Source organism: Lactuca serriola, chromosome 9, assembly GCF_051521515.1.
Source record: "Lactuca serriola cultivar US96UC23 chromosome 9, Lser_US96UC23_V15, whole genome shotgun sequence".
Taxonomy (NCBI): domain Eukaryota; kingdom Viridiplantae; phylum Streptophyta; class Magnoliopsida; order Asterales; family Asteraceae; genus Lactuca; species Lactuca serriola.
In genome coordinates, this window is record NC_136416.1 from 148,135,628 (window position 1) to 148,152,450 (window position 16,823).

A 16,823-nucleotide genomic window follows, 5' to 3' on the forward strand; every position below is an offset into this window, starting at 1 on the left:
CGAATCCAATTTAATATCCGATGCGAGCCGACTGGAACAACAAAGCCAGGTTCGTTCCGATTTCATTGATACAAATCCGAAACCAAGTTCGGTCCAAGATTGTTGATACAAAAACCATGTTCGGTCTGATATCCAACTTCATGACAAGCGAAACCTTAGCCAAACCGAATCACAGGTTCACTTTCGGTCCTTCCCTCTTTCGTTCCAAAGGCTGACAAATGAACCCAATCATAGGTTCGCTTCCGAATCGAACGAGTGCGAACCCAAAACTTCAATCACCGATTATTCACAGGTGAAACATTCTCAAAAACTCAATTTTGACTTTCATGTAGACTAGGAATTTTGAACAAAAATACACCCCCTCAGACTTCATTCGTCCCGATTTTGATACCTTTCACTCCTAATCGACCATAGACCATTCGTTTGACTGTAGTTCTTCCCAATTGAGTACCAATTCCGAGACCCATTACACATGAACAATATGAACAGCGAACCATGAACTTGCGAACAGATTAGAACATCACAATTTTAATTTTGACTTTCAGGTTTGACTTGACAATTGCGAACAAATTATCAACACATTCCAGATGATTTCGATAACATTCGTTTCGATCATCACTCTATCGACGCGAATCCAGTTCTAGGTCCGAGTCACAATAACTTTCGCTGAGAGACCGTTCGCAGGGAAACATTCGTCCATTGTTCACATTCAATTTTGACTTTTCAAACTGTGACCAATTGTTCCTCAACTATACCTTCACACGACTCCAAAAATTGCATTCGAAAATCATACAATCGCCACTTCCAAAAATCGAGATAAATCACAAAAATATCATCAGTTAGTTTCCAAGATCAAAACGAGTTAATCAAATCGATCTTAAGAATATGAATTAGAAAATCGATGAAAGGTTTGATCTTGAATAAAACCACACACAGATTGATTCATCAGAACCGATGGTACAAGCAACAATTGTTAATCATGATTGATATTGAGAGAATGAATGAATGGAAGAACAGAGCACGCAAAAGCAAATGATGCAAACGGAAAATTGAATATGATATTAGGGAAAAAGAAATGGATCATGAACAGAACAGTAACGAATCAATGGCCCAATAACAAATGAAGCTGATCTATCGACAATACATTGGATTTGGATTAAACTGATTATAAGATCAAATCAGGCAACACTAACAAGATCTGAATCGAATTAAAAAAAAAATTACCCAGATGAACAGTGACAGAAAACAAAAGTTTTCATGAACAATTCTTGAACAAAAGCTTGATTCCATACCGTCAAAACACCAATAATCTACAATAATTTGTGTAGAAAATCACCAAATCAAGAACCGATACTTCAAAAATCAATAGATCTTCAAAGACCCGCTCTGATACCACTTGTTAGGAATAAAACCCTAATTGAGATTTGATGAACAAGATGCGGAAAATAAGAACAAACACAAATATGAAGATTAGGTCGAATGATCACTCGATTTATTGAATTGTGAGGAACAAATTACACTTAAGAAATAAGAATCTAACTCTACAGAAACCTCACAATGTGGCGGCTAAATTTTGCCTCTCTCTTAACCCTAATTGTGAATAATACATGACTATTTATAGAGAAAAGACAAGTCTTGGGCTTTTAACTTACACATCATCAAGGGGGCCCATTGCCATCATCCATGGAGTGCTTTGAAACCCTACAATAGTTTATCAAAACATGGGTAGTAGTGGTAGTGTACGTAAACTATATTTAACATAGTTTATTCAAATGTTTGAATGAAATGGATTTACTTTGATTATAACAATTTTGTTATCCTTTATATATATATATATATATATATATATATATATATATATATATATATATATATATATATATATATATATCAAAATCCATGTATTAACTGATGCATGTCTATATACCAAGACAAAATTTCATTTGTTTGCAATAACATATATTCACATAAAGATATACGCCTTCCTCGACATGTTACAAGGTGAAATGAAGTTTTTAGCATTTTTCTGTTATTAACATTTTTCATTACTGTTCTTAGAAAATTTATAGAAAATTCATAACAGGTCCAAATCAGAGTCCATAAATTCTGGGAGTTAGGAAAATGAGTCTAGTTTGTTCATAATTTTTCCCATGATTTTTAGTGACCTCCAACTTAGGTGAAAAAGTCCATAAACAAAGACAGGTCCAGATTGGTTCTTGAAATGATAGGCAGTTTTGTAAAAATCACCATAAATTTTAGACAAATCGTATGGAAATGTGCAAGTAGCCATTTTAAAGCAAAGAACTTGAACTACTTGCACCTTGTACAGTTTTGAAAACTAAAATGTTTTAGTTGACCAAAACAGTCCGTGAATGGAGTCCAACTTTTCTGACGAAAGCTGTTAGAAATATTTAGTTGTGTTCTTGGTGATTTCACTTGTATTCCCCCCCCCCCCTAAAACTTAAGAAAATATGAAAATGTAGGGGTATGAACTCACTTTGTGTGATTTTGGTGGATAGATGTTGGAGAAGGGAAGTGTTCAACTCAAGAACACTTAGAAGATTTCTTGAAGATTCGAAAATCTAACACAAATATGATGAAGTTTGTGTAAGTAATCTATGATTTGAGTAGAAGGAGGTGGGGTAATCATATAAATGATAATATTACTTACCAAAAGTGGAAGAATACTTGATGATCAGCCTTGAAAGCTCGAATTTTTAGAGAGATAAAGTGAGAGGAAAGTTGTGTTAGATCTTTGGTAAAATGAGAGAAATGAGTGATGTGAGGAGTGAGGAGTGATGTTCCAGCTCTAAAAACGTGGGAAAAGGTTGGAAATGATGAAAAAGTACATTGACATGACCTAGGCATGGTAGAAAGCGTGTGGCTGGTCAAGGAATGGGTGTGAGTGGTTGCTTGTGTCATAAGCTAAAGGAAAGTCAACACTCCACCTTAATTACTCCAACCACTAAATCTTGGATAAGATTTAAATTAAAAATGTGATTAATTAGTACATATGGGTCTTAATATGTTAAAATAAATTTTTTGGAAAAATCCCGCTTTAAAATGATGAAAAACAGGCTTAAAATGCTAGAAATATTGAAAACCAAGCAAAAATTGTAAATTTCCGAAATTCTGGGCCGGAGGTTCGGTCCCAGCCTTAGAACCGATGGTGGATGAGGGAACCGAAAGTAGGGTTCGGCCTTGGAAGAGGAACCGAGAGAAGGGGAAGGTGAATCGAAGTTGCGAAGGGAAGGGGCGAAAGTGAGGTTCGGTCGTCAGGCGGGTTTCGGTTCTCAAGGGTTTCGGTCCTCAGGGTTTTGGTTCTCAGGGGTCTCGGTTCTCGGTTGCTTCTCGGTTCCAGGGGTTTCGGTTCTCCTAGGATTCGGCTCTTAGGAGGGTCTCGGCTCCTAAGAGGGTTTTGGCTCCTAAGAGGAGTTTCGGCTCCTTAAGACTATTTTACTCATTTTTACTCTGTTTTAAGTGGTTTTTGACCCAGTTAAGGGTCGGGATGACCCCAGTGATTATAAAAATTTACGGGAACTATTGAGAGAGATTTGGGAGAGATTTAAAATAGAGAGAGATAGAGCGAATACGATTGAGAGAGGTTTCGTTTGTGACATTTTTGAGTGTCCGGCTTCGCAATGCAAGGTCTGTAAACCCCATTAAGCCATGTTTTAGTGTCCTACATACTCCCGATGAGTGTGTAATAGTGTTTTATCACTTTGGTTCATTGTTTATTACTATCACGACTAAGGAAAATTAAACACGCGAATTTTCCAATTGATGTTTTCTCATTAAAATAGTGACTTGTTTAGTAATTACACAATGTAAACCCTAATATACAAGGGCTAATTGAGTCGTCCGGTTTGACTTGTTGACTTTATTTGACTTTGACTTGACCCGAAATTGACTATTGTCACAGGAACTTTCCTAACGAGGGCTTCCGGGCCAGCTTTCGCACACCGACTAATCCCCAGCTGCAAACATGAGGCTTTGTCTCATGTCTTGGAGTCATTGCAGACAAACCTTCATGGCTACAAGGGCTGAGTGGTGCCAGGACTTAACCATGAATCAATATGTCACCACACCCCAAGTGGTTAATTTATTGTATTAAGTTGTGAAGTGACTGTATTAAGCTGTGAAGTTTGTGTATTAAACTGTAAATTTATTATATTATATTGTTAACTTTGTACATTAAACTCTTATTTGACTGTATTAAGTTTTGAAGTAACTATATTTTAAACGTGAATTAATTGTATTATGATGTGAATTTTTTAATACATTTGTGTTAATTTTTCTTTATGAGTTTTGTATTGTCTTCTAAATATGAAAGAAGCATTATAAAAAAATATGATTTTCTCTAATTTTTAATGAAGTATGTAAAATTCAAATTGTGAATATTGCTTAAGTTTAACTTTGAAAGAAGCAGTGGCCTCAAATGTATCATTGTATGTATTAAGTTCAAAATATGGTTTATTAAACTGTGAATTTATTATATTATGATAAGAATTTTATCTGTTAAAATATGAATTTACAATATTGAGTTTTTAATATTTTGTGAATTGTGTGTTAAAATAAGAATGATTTATGTATATATATTTTTTTGCATAGTACAAGTTTTTATAATTTTTTTGCATTAAACTCAAAATTAATAAATTAATAAGTTTATTAAATTGTAAATGTAGTATTTAAGCTTTCAATGCAAAACTTTATATATAGATCTGATTTGGGAGAAAAGATGTTTGCGACTATGGCAAAGGTGGTTGATGACGATATATGGTGGAGGTGGTTCTAGTTGAGTTTGGTTTTGACTTCTCTAAATTTGTCAATTAGTGTAAATTTTATAGTACTATGTTGTGAATTTTGTGATTTAAACTTAGACTATTAAAATTACGATTTTGCCCGATTCTTACTGGAAAAGAAATTAGGATTTTATCTATGTAATAAGTATTCATAATATATTTTTACTTATGAAATAGCGGTGCTTAGGGTTCTTAATCTTTTGTGGTTCTTATTTGAACCACTCCATATATATATATATATATATATATATATATATATATATATATATATATATATATAGGGGGGGGGGGGGGAGAGAGAGAGAGAGAGAAAGAGCCATGTTCGTATATAAAACCTATTTATTGTGTGAATGTATGGTTAATTCTAAACAAATCATTTGATATGAGTAATTTTGTAATTTTATTAATTAAATTAATTATTGTATAATATTAATTTACTAGAATTATGATAAGTGATTAGTGATTGCTTATAATTAAGGTGTCCAATAATCTACACGCCGGCCAAGCCATTCTCTTTTCCCATCACCAGACCACCATTATATACGATCATTACACCTTCCTACCACAAACCAGAAGTGAGGTTGGTCGCATCCTTTTTTATGAAATCAGTGTCGCCACATAGCAGTGACCTTACATTGGTCTTTTTCTTTGATTTGCAGACATGTATGTATCTCGATTTGAAGACTTCCAACTCAATTTCTAGTTATAGAATCCAAACCTGCAACTCGATTTCAAGTTGGAGAATCCAGACATGAACCTTTTCAATAGATAAGTCATCTTTATACCTTTCAGAGTTGCTTCCTACTTCTTAGATGCATTTTATGTGCATCTATTAGCATGTTTATGTCATTATCTTCTTATACAATGATAACTATTTCCTTTTTTTATTATAAATTGTGTGTTTTTCATTATGTTCGCAAAATACTCGTACTACTCACTTTTGTCATGATTTTCAGGGAGAATTAGCAAGGATAGGGAATACGACACATTGAGGATGCATTTAATGGAACTTTGGATGTAAGAATGGAGCATTGGAACTTAACCGGAGCTAAACGTCGCTGAGGATGCTAGAGAATTGAAGAAAGTAGCTTGGAATAAATTTTCAGCCCTTAAAAATGTTTAGCATGGGCCGTGCTTCCTTGAAGTGGCAATTTTTGAATGTTATATTCTGTTGTATGATCTGCAATGGCGAGGCACGGGTCGTGCTTACTCCCATATGATAAATTTCCTGATTTTCAAGAATGCTACATTGCGTATAAAGGGCACAGCCTGGTCACCCAAGCATGGGTCGTGCTTCATGCTCGTGCTTCGAGAAAAAATTTTATTCTGGCAGAATACATCATTTAATTATGTATGGACTCTACCCGCTTCTAAACACGGGTCGTGCTTCTCACCAAAGCCCTTATTTTCTACCATGCCCGCTATATAAATGGGGGATTTCTTCTCAGTCGAACCCTAAGCAACTAAAAACAATTTTTCTAGGATTTATGAAGTTTTCGGCTGATTTTCAAGATCTGAAGATTGCGATTTGACTGATTCATCTAGTTTAGTAAGAAATGTGATTCAAGAGTTGATTTTTATTTTTTGTAATTTGTTTTTAGCAATGTCAGGCTAAAAACCTTAGATTTTGGTTTTGCAAAACGAAACTTTTTATGCAGGTAATCATTAGGCACAATTTTTTTACTGTGTTTACTGTTTAGTTTGATCAGTTTTATGTTTAACTGAACGTTTGATTTTGATTCAATTTTTGTTAGCCATTTTAATTGTTGAAAAGTCATTCCAGCTATCTGATTCGTTTAGATCTGTAATTGACTTCATTAATCAATAAAAGTAACAAATGTTAGATTAACTCTTTGTTATGGGTTAACTCTAACATAAACTAATCTAACAAGTCTTTACACTTCCGAGCTTGTGAGAAGTATTGGATTTTACTGTGAATTTTACACTGTGCTTAATGTTTGTTTTCTAAATTAATTAAGAGCTTATTTGGTTAATTCAGTAAAAAGTAAATTTAAATTGAAAGAGCTTGTTTTGGTTAAATATTTTCGTAAAAGAAAATTGTTAGAGCTTGTTAGTGATTTTCAGTACCAGTTTAAACAATACACAATTTATATATTGTGTTGAAAGTTACTTGTATGATTAGGATAGTCACCGCGAAATTGAAATTGTCTTTACCTTCTGAATTTTATTCTAGTATTTAAATTGTGTTTTTTCTTGTCTAATTTTTTTTTTGAAATTAGTTTTAATCAGTCAACAAGATCCCCCCATTTTAATTTCTATTAACTGAGTGAGTCCCTTACGTGAGAGAAGCATGGACCTTAGGATGTGTCCTTGTAGATTCGACCCTGCTTTCCTGTACTACCTCATAGTGATGTATCAAAAGTTAGACCAATGGTGTTGTTTTTTTTACTACTAATAGAAGCTAATGTGGTTTTGATGTTAACAACTTTAGTTGTTAATTGTTTGTGTTGTGATCTTGTGTTACAAAAAAGTATAATAGGAAAATATATTAAACGGTTTTCTTTTTAAATGACTTTAAATACTATAAAGCCATTAAGAAAGTAACTAAGTTAAATAATTACAAGGAATGTAAATGTATGGAAATAAAAGGAAAACAACAATAAAAATGTCAATCTAAACCTATAGTTAAATTCATGTAAAAGCCTAACAATCTTTGAATGACTGCTTGATAAAGCATATAAGGTTCTTGAACAATTTTAATAGCTTGGTCTAAGTGTGTTTATGAGTGTGATTGTAAACTGAAGGCTATTAAAACTCAAACACTAGTATCTAGAAATTTATAAAGCGTTATAAAGAACCTTTAGGTCACTTTTTTTAATCGTATCCTGGAAACCCTAGATTCGTTCGATTGTTTAATAAGTAAAAAACTCATCAAAAGGGATTCAATATATTTAAAATATGCGATAATCAATAATCAGCAAAATAGAAAAACACTCAACGTGTGAGTAATGCCTTCAAAAGGGATTCCAGATATTATTGAAGGCATTAATCAGGAAAACTTGGAATTGTCAATGCTAAAATAAGTAAGACATGATTCAGCACCTATTAGAATCGAAGGCATTGAAGAGGAAATCAACGTTGACTCCACAACGACAAGGAAATGAAAACAGTGGCTTCTTCCATATATATGTTGTCTGTGTTTCCACTTTCTAGGCTTGGTTCATGTTTTCTAAGGAAACAAAGTATTACAACAATTTTGAAACAAGGGTACTCTAGTCAATGTAGACTTCTATTTAATTAAAATGATTTTGAAATTATAAAACTAATTATTTTCTAAGTGATTAAAATGGATTTGGATAAATATGATATATAAAAGGATTATAAAGGATGATATTATATTGAAGATTAGGATGGAAAAATATGATATTTTGTAGTTAACTAAGGACATATAGGAAATTCTGACATAATACTTTTTTTTCTATTCTTATTTAGTTTATACATGGACGATTATGATAGAATTAGGTGCTATTTTTGTTCTAAAGGAATTGGAATTAGAGCTCGAAAAAAATTATGTCAGGAATTTGAATCCAGTTCTATGTATTGTTGGTTGATAGGAAATGGAATTGGAATTAATTCCAAATTTTATTTGGTTGGCAGGAAATATAATTGTAATCCATGAAAAATGATAAAATAACCCTTTTTTTTGTAAGTTTTTGCTTAATTTCACTTTTTCTTGTCTATCATACATGTAATGATACTTTATATAAACTATAAAATAGTAAAATTTCAAGTTATTAATTAATCATTCAAGTCAATTGTAGTGATAGGTGACTGTGGCGGTGTAAATTGGTAGTGGTGGGTGGAAGTAGCGGTGATGGTAGTGGTGGTTGGTGGTGGCAGTGGTGATCGTGTGAGTGGTGTGTTGGATAAGGTGTCTAAGTCCAAAACTATATTTAGTATGTACTCGACCCGATTTGGCATGGTGCATTTAGGTTGCATGACATTATAACAAATGGATAGAAAATGAGAAAAGGACACTTATGGTTTGTTAATATATTATATGTTCTAATATATTAATATGAAATCATATTATTTAATTAGTATTGATCAAGAATTAATTTGGAATTAATTTTGTGATAAAAAAGAGACTAATAAAATATATGGGGATTGATTTGTAAATTATTCATTCTTATATAGTGGACTTATGGTCCATGATTCACTAGATTGGGCTCGGACCCATTGGGTGCTCCATGGATGCTCCATGGAGGTTAAAACCCATGGATCATGGAGGAACTGAAAAGTCATGCACATTATGGTTTGCATGGTGTAACCCTACATGTGACACACTATATAAAGAACCTCATGGTAAGCAAAATCGACATCTAATCAAGAACAAGGAGGGCTAGCCGATTTTGAGTGAAAGTGTTCTTCTTTCAAGTTATTCCAAGAGTTGTGGTGTTGTGTCAAACATTTGAGGCATAACATTTGGGGTGCTAGGCTCATAAGGTCTTAAGGAATCCAAGCTACAAGAAAGGTATGTTATTCTACTAGTTTTTTATATTACAAGTACCCCCATGCCATGCAAGTTAGGATGAGAACCTTGGAAAATCAAATTTGCATCAATATTAGAGAAAACATAGATCCCGGGTTTCTAGGGTTACATGTACACCATAGGAGTGTTAGAATGCTCAGAACCCATCAATGGTATCAGAGCCTAGGCTTGTTTTCTTGATATTTGATGCAATCTGCTTGAAAAAATTGAAAATTATGTTCACTGTTCAGTGGACACACCGAGCCCATGGGGGGACTCGACGAGTCCAAGTGAAAATGCATCCTACTCGTCAAGTAGGTTCTTGTACTCGGCGAGTAGGAGGCCCTGTGTGCAGATTTTCGAGTTTTGTGCTAGAATGGACTAGAATCATTACCCTAAACTGTTTTGGACTTATAAAACCCGTTTTTGATGTGGTAATGATTATACTATTCCATTTTCATTGGTTATTATCACAATTTCAAGTTTTATACATGTTTATATGATTCTTGAAATTGTTGATATGAATGTTCATGCTTACGAGTTTTGGTAGATCATTGGAATTATTTGCAAATTGCTTGATGATGTAATTCTTGATCTAAATGTTATTGATGGAGTCCATAATTTGTCCTCAACTTATGGATTACCAAAGGTGATTTTTTTAAAGAGTCATTAAAAGAACCATAGGTTACATAAAATGAAGAGTCTTATTTCTAGTAAACCATTAAACTCATAAGTTATGAAGTTGAAAAATATTGAATAGTTTCAAAACTTGCACTCAATTTTTGGAATTTGTAAAGTCACTTTAGAAAACTTTAATTCCAAAACTTAGAGTTTTAAAAGTTAAAATTCAACGCCTATACTTTATAGTATTATAAGTTTATATATATATATATATATATATATATATATATATACACACACACACACACACACATATATATATATATATATATATATATATATAAGGGGGGTATAAGGTTGTTGCCTATAAAATGGCAGCTTAATGTATGTCCACTCTCACCCACCGCTTCCTTGACTGGTGTAGGTTCGTTAGCCGAACGGGTAGGACGAGGACTATAATTCTCATTATAAGTATAGTGATAAATATAAAGTAACTAAACCTTTTAAAAATTCCGAATCTTAGTTACTTTAGGAAAATGTGAATTTGGTGCTAACCCATGAAATTACACTTTGTCCCTTTCCAAGTCGTTGGTGGAACATATGTGGGTAATCGGCACAATAACATGCACTAATAAGTGTGGCAAAGGGTGACTTAATGTTTATCATAGATTAGTGGAGCATGTGTGGGTAACCAGGACATCAATTAGGTGATAAAATTAAGGGTACCAAGTTAACTTGCATGGTTATTCACACATTGTTTGTGATCCTCGGTATCCCAGTCACAAACTTGATAGGGCACAATAAAGATTTAAACATGCCATTAAAAAGTTCAATGAGTCTCAAAAGATCTAGGGGTTTCAATACAATTAAAACCTAATTTCTATTTCGTTTTTCATGGTGGAAATTGGTGAATCATGATTCGCCTACCTTCAAATATTTTATAGCTTGGATTACAACATCCCTCTTCCAAGTTATAAAATAATGTGTTGGGTCCTAGCCTTAATATTTCATATTGGGTGTTGTATTAAGGACTTAAATCAACTAACTTGAATTTCTCCCATTGTAGATGTCTAGATCAGACACTTATGATCTTCCCAAATCTCTTGGAACAAGCTTTCCTAATGAAGATGATGTCCCGCGATTGGATCATGGAAATCATACCTCTCTTCCTACATCTCATGTAATTATTCTCCTTGACCCACAAGCTGAAAGACTTGAAAAATTCAAGGTCACTCAAGACCTACTTGCAATGAAACATGAAGATGGAAGGTTTGTGTGTTCTCACGTCTTAGAGATGAAGTCACATATCAACATGCTGAGAGTGTTAGGTGTTGAAGTTTTAAGGAAGTTGGCTATTGACTGGGTTCTTCAATCACTTCCTGAGTCATATAGTAAGTTCATTAAGAACTACTATGTGACAGACCACGACATGAACCTTATTGATCTTACTTATTTGCTTGTTGCTGCTGAATCAGAAATGTTTTGGCGCACTGGAAAAGTAAATTTGGGTGGAAGATCTACTTCTCAAACTTCCATGGACATTGACAATCGTAACATTGGATGTCCGGAAAAGCATTCTCTTCCCAATGGAAAGGGATGGGCCTTAGTCAACCCGGTTGAACAAAAGGTAAGGGGAGAGGCTAAGTCTGTGATAGTCCCGTGTACCATTCCCAACGAGTCTATGTTTTTATTGTCAAGAGAAGGGGTATCGGTTGCGAAGCTACCCTGACTACCTGAAAGATCTGAGAGAAGGAAGAATAAAAAAGTTTGACTCTACTTTAGGTAAGCACACTATCTAACTTTGTTAAGATTCTAATTGTTGATTCTTAATACATGATGTGACTAGCTTGCATTTTGATGTTTGGCAGGATCAAGAAAAGTGAAGGAAACTTAAAGGAAGAGTATGTTGAATCTGATCATGAAGATGGATTGCAATCGCATGGTTCGAAGATCGGATTTTTGAGCTGCTGCTTAGGAGTTAGATAGATTTCTAGGAAATATAGAATGTGGCTCGGTCTTTTTTAGTTTCATGAAAAATAAGGAACCGATATAAGCCGACCGCTCGGTCTATTTCGGCTCCGTAATTTTAGGGAACCGATATAAGCCGACCGCTCAGTCTATCTCGGCTCCATACTTTTCAGGAAGCAATATTTGGTGAATGCTCAGTCTATCTCACTTTAAAATCTCTAAAGGTCAGTTTCGGTTGTATACGTTAATCAAAAATTTTATTATGTTTTTTTACTAACAAAAACACAAAAATATCTTTTTATTTATAAAGTTTTTTTTTTATTATTCGAATTTTTTTTTGCTTTTTGTGTGGTTTCTTAATTTTTTTTAGGGCTCGAAGACATAGAAAGTTCGTGATCTTACAACAAGGGAAGGTATGAAAATTCTCATTATACAACTAGTTAGGTGTCCCTAGAAGAGTGCTGCTGCATGTAGACCAAAGCCTCAAAGACTCTGAGTAAGGCCTTAATGATTCGATCTATACCTATCGTTTCTACCCAATCAGGCTAAAAAATATTCTCAAGTCACGAGCTACCTTACTCTTATCAAAGTAGTTGAGAGTTTACTGCTTTGTCAATCTTTAACAGCAGAGGTACTTTCGATTCTTTAACCACCTAATACATATTCTTCATCTACTTTCGGTTCACAAACGTAACCCATGAGACTCTCGGTTCTTACCACTAAGGTTTATGGTTACCCAAAATATGAGTTGATGATCTTAGATGCGTATACCACGTGCTGAATGAGACCCACAATCCAATACTAATAAGGAATTAATGGTGAATCTTCAAATTCAAGATTTAACTTGTTACCAGTTGAAATATCTTTTTCTTTTCTATGCGAGAGATCTTTATGAAATTGTCTAATACCAAGGTGTTTCTTCCCAAAAGGTCCAGTTTTCTTTTATTTTTGAGATTTCAATACCTAAACACTCATACACATATCTCACCTACTTGTTCAACAGACCACATCGGTCTCCCAAGTACTTCGCCTGACCTTCGGTCTTACATTAAGTATCGAGGTTCGGTTGGAGATAAGCCACCCTTAGAGCCGATAGTTGAAAAGAAGCCTTTCGATGTTTATTAACAGACACTCGATCGTATTTTTTCGGGGAACCATGCAAGCACTTCAAGTCTCTCTTGACTTTGAAGGAAGCGATTCGTGCCCGGAATCAACTGCTTTATGTCGGTTTAAGACATCACTCACATCCTATACACGTTTGATTTAATTCTTTATCTTTTTCACTCTTGCACGAAATTTTTTTTAATTTTCCACAATACTAATGATCATTTTCAAGTGCATTTTGATTTTCCTATGGGTTGTGCAAGAAAAAAATTAAGTTGACAAGGCATTGTGTGGATGAGAATTTCAAGCACTTTAACAGATAAGGACGGAAATAGGGACGTGCATTTGCAATGGATCCTAGCTGCATGCGTGATGACGTTTATCTGGGGAAACCAAGTTGTCAAATCCTGCTTTTTTGGGTGACGGTTCAAAGATCGTGTAATCATAACAGAAGATTCTTTCTCTCTCATGGCAATGGTATATAAAGTGTTTCTCACACCCATTGTCCTTTCTTACCTTCTTCATCATCTCTCAAATATAACAGGCCATTCTCAACTGTTCATCTTCTTTCATTCAACAATGGCGGATTCATCTTCTCACCATGACCAATCTGCTTCATCTTCTCTACTGGTGATCAAACCCAACTAGAGCTTGATCATTGATCTGAATCCATTTTTGTAATACTACTACATGCTCCAGGTTGTTGAGTGACTCAAGTATTCTCCACTGGTTTTAGCACTCTCTCAGGTGGAATCTATTCCGATGTCTCTTTTATTGGAGGTTTACTCCAGTGCTTCATATGATAAGAACAAGGATAGGATTTATTTTCAGATCTTTAGTCGCAAAACTTCAATTTCAAAAGTTCGATTATGTTCGTTGTTAGGGCTTGCAGTCGATGCCTCGGTAATCTCCTTGGATTTTATTACGACAACATAGCTCTTTGCCATGCTCTATGAGATGGGATATACTGAGGTCCTAGTTTCTTTTTCAAAGTTCAAGAAGTCATGTCTACCACCCTAATGGAATGTGTTATTAACTCTACTTCACAACGGTTTGGGTGAGAGTAGCAGGGTCAGACAGGTCCAACAACAGGTGCTTCATGATCATTATGTATGGTCTTTACAATGGTCTCAATTTAGACTATGGGTCATTGATTTGGTCTCAGCTAGTGCAAAACCTCAATTCTTCGACCAAGCATTCAGAGATTTCTTGTGGGAGATTCTGGACGATAGTTACGCAACGAGCCATCTCTTCACTAAACATTCCGGTGATGAAGGGCGTTTTGTTATCCTCTATGCCACTTTTCACACCAAGAAGGTGATTATCACCAATGAGTCCAAATACACTCATGTTGCTTCCGTCCCTGAGACAATGTTTCGATGTGTTCCACCACTCAATAGCACAGTGATGGAGTCTTATCGTAAACTCAGTCCGATTGGTCCTTGTCAATTAATGCCTGAGATGAAGGAAGCTTTGGAAGATGTGGAAAAACCTTCTAAACATGGTAAGAAGAAGGATGAAAAGCCTGTTGAACCAGAACTGGGTGCGTCTTCAAAAGTTGACAAATCAACGAAGGGTGATAAGAAGGAATCGAAGAAGCGGAAATCAGAGAAAGGGGGATCTTCGGCTCGTTCAAAGAAAGTTAAGAAGATGGATAGAAGGCCTACATAAGCTGATGAGGAAGAAGAAGCTCATCTTGAAGACTCACCAAAAGGAGACACACCTTTTAGGTCTCCAACTCCAACTAATGACCTCCATACCAAGGTACCCACTCCACCTGACTCACCACCGAGAATCACTGTTTTAGAATCGGTTGCTTCAATACCTCCCATTTCTACAACACAATTGATTTCTTTGCCAATCCCACCATCACCCGTTCGCACACCTCCTATTATCACAACTACACCCATTATTACCTCAATCATAACCGATCCACCGGTAAATGTCAATGTATCTGATACGGCGCATTATTGGTACTGAACCTCCTGTTACCACTACACCCATTACACCTACTGCTTCAGAGGACTCTAATCCGATTCTTGGAGGTGATGATTTTGAGTATGACTCCACCTACTACAGTCCTTACCGGCTCCCGACTTAAGAAGATGATGTTGCCCCTGTTACCAAGGACCAACTTGACAGTGTTCCTACGAAACTAGACAAGCTACTTGAATGTTATCAAAATCCTGTTGACGTTATCATGAAAGCCTTCATGGATATAGCCTTGGAGCAATATACTCAATCCATGGATAAGTGCTCAGCTGCTATGGATGATTCTATTTCTCAGTGTAAACAAGCTACTAAGGATGTTAAGGATCTCATTCAAGATTATAAAATTTTCTTAGAGTCGCTTTAGGGTCATGCCACTTCCAATGCTACAAAGGTAAATGCTTCGGTTGACACTCTAACCCACTCGCTTCAAGGAGAACAAGCAAGATTTGAATCTATTCAAGATGATCTTGAAACCGAGAATAAATCTCATATTTCCTCTATTGATTCTCGGTTAGAGAAACTCCAGACTGATTTAGCAGCTCAACGCCAATTAAGAAACGAACTTGCTAAACAGACTGCTACTGTGGTGGCTTAGAAGGTCCAACTGGAACAAGCAGAAAAGGAAATTGAATTATTGAAGGTTGAAAGTGTTGTTCTCAAAAGTTGTTGTGGTGATGTCTTGGGTTAGGGGTGCAAACGAGCCGAATCGAGCCCAAGCCTGGCCAGGCTCATCTCGGGCTTGTTTAAGTTCTAAGAGGCTCGAGTTCGAGCTCGGCTCGATTCGAGCTTCTTGTACTGATCTCGGCTCGAGCTCGTAAATAATTATACAAGCTTGACTCGAGCTCGGGCTCGGCTCGTTTTTTATCTGACTTGCTCAAATATGCTTAAGTTTGGCTCGAGCTCGTTAAGAAGCTCGTTTACTAATACCCTAAATTCCTAATCCACAAATATATTTTTATTTTAATATATAAAAAAATAAGAAATTATATTATATAAAGGTTCGTTTAGGCTCGCGAGCCTAATCGAGCTTAGTGACATAGGCTTGAGCTCGAGCTCGTTTAATAAACGAGCTTAATATTAAGCTCGAGCTTGGCTCGGCTCGTCTAAAATATGTTTCGATTCGAGTATTTAGCGATACGATCCCGAGTAGCTCACGAGTAGCTTGGCTCATTTGCACCCCTATCTTGGGTATACTAAACAATGTCATTAAAGCTCATGATCCCATCTTGACGCTGACCATCAAGAATCATCTTACTACCAACCTTCTTCCGGCGATTGCACTACTTTGTGAGATGTAGGGTGTTACGAAGCCGATGGCTGCTCCGCAACAAGGGGGAGAAAGTGTGCCAATTACAGTAGAAAAGCCTTCAAGTCAACCTCCTATTCAACTGAAAGTTGTGGTCCAATCTATATCGAAGGGTAATGAAGCTGCGGGTTCTGATGTTAAAGAAAAGAATGGTCCATCCTCCGATGATAGTGATGAAGACCAACAGGCAATAACCGACATTCTCAAAATAAAGCAAAGAGATTTGGAGTTAAATGAGACTCATAGGATTATGAGGGAAGAATAGGAGAAGGAAAGGAAGAAGAAAGCAGAGCATGATGCTCTTGACTGTAAAATGGTCCTTTTTCCCACGCTAACTAGGGAAAATATGATAAAAGTGGCGATTGAATTCCCAAGTGTTTTCTAGTTGGAACCAGTGGCTTCATTTGATATTGAAAACACGAAGGATTCTCAATTCGATATGCCTATGACAAGGAAGGCGTTCGTGTTTCATTGTTTTGATTTTACTGCTGAAGTCCCTTCGCCTCATCCTCAGATCGATCGAGAGCTCATAGATTTT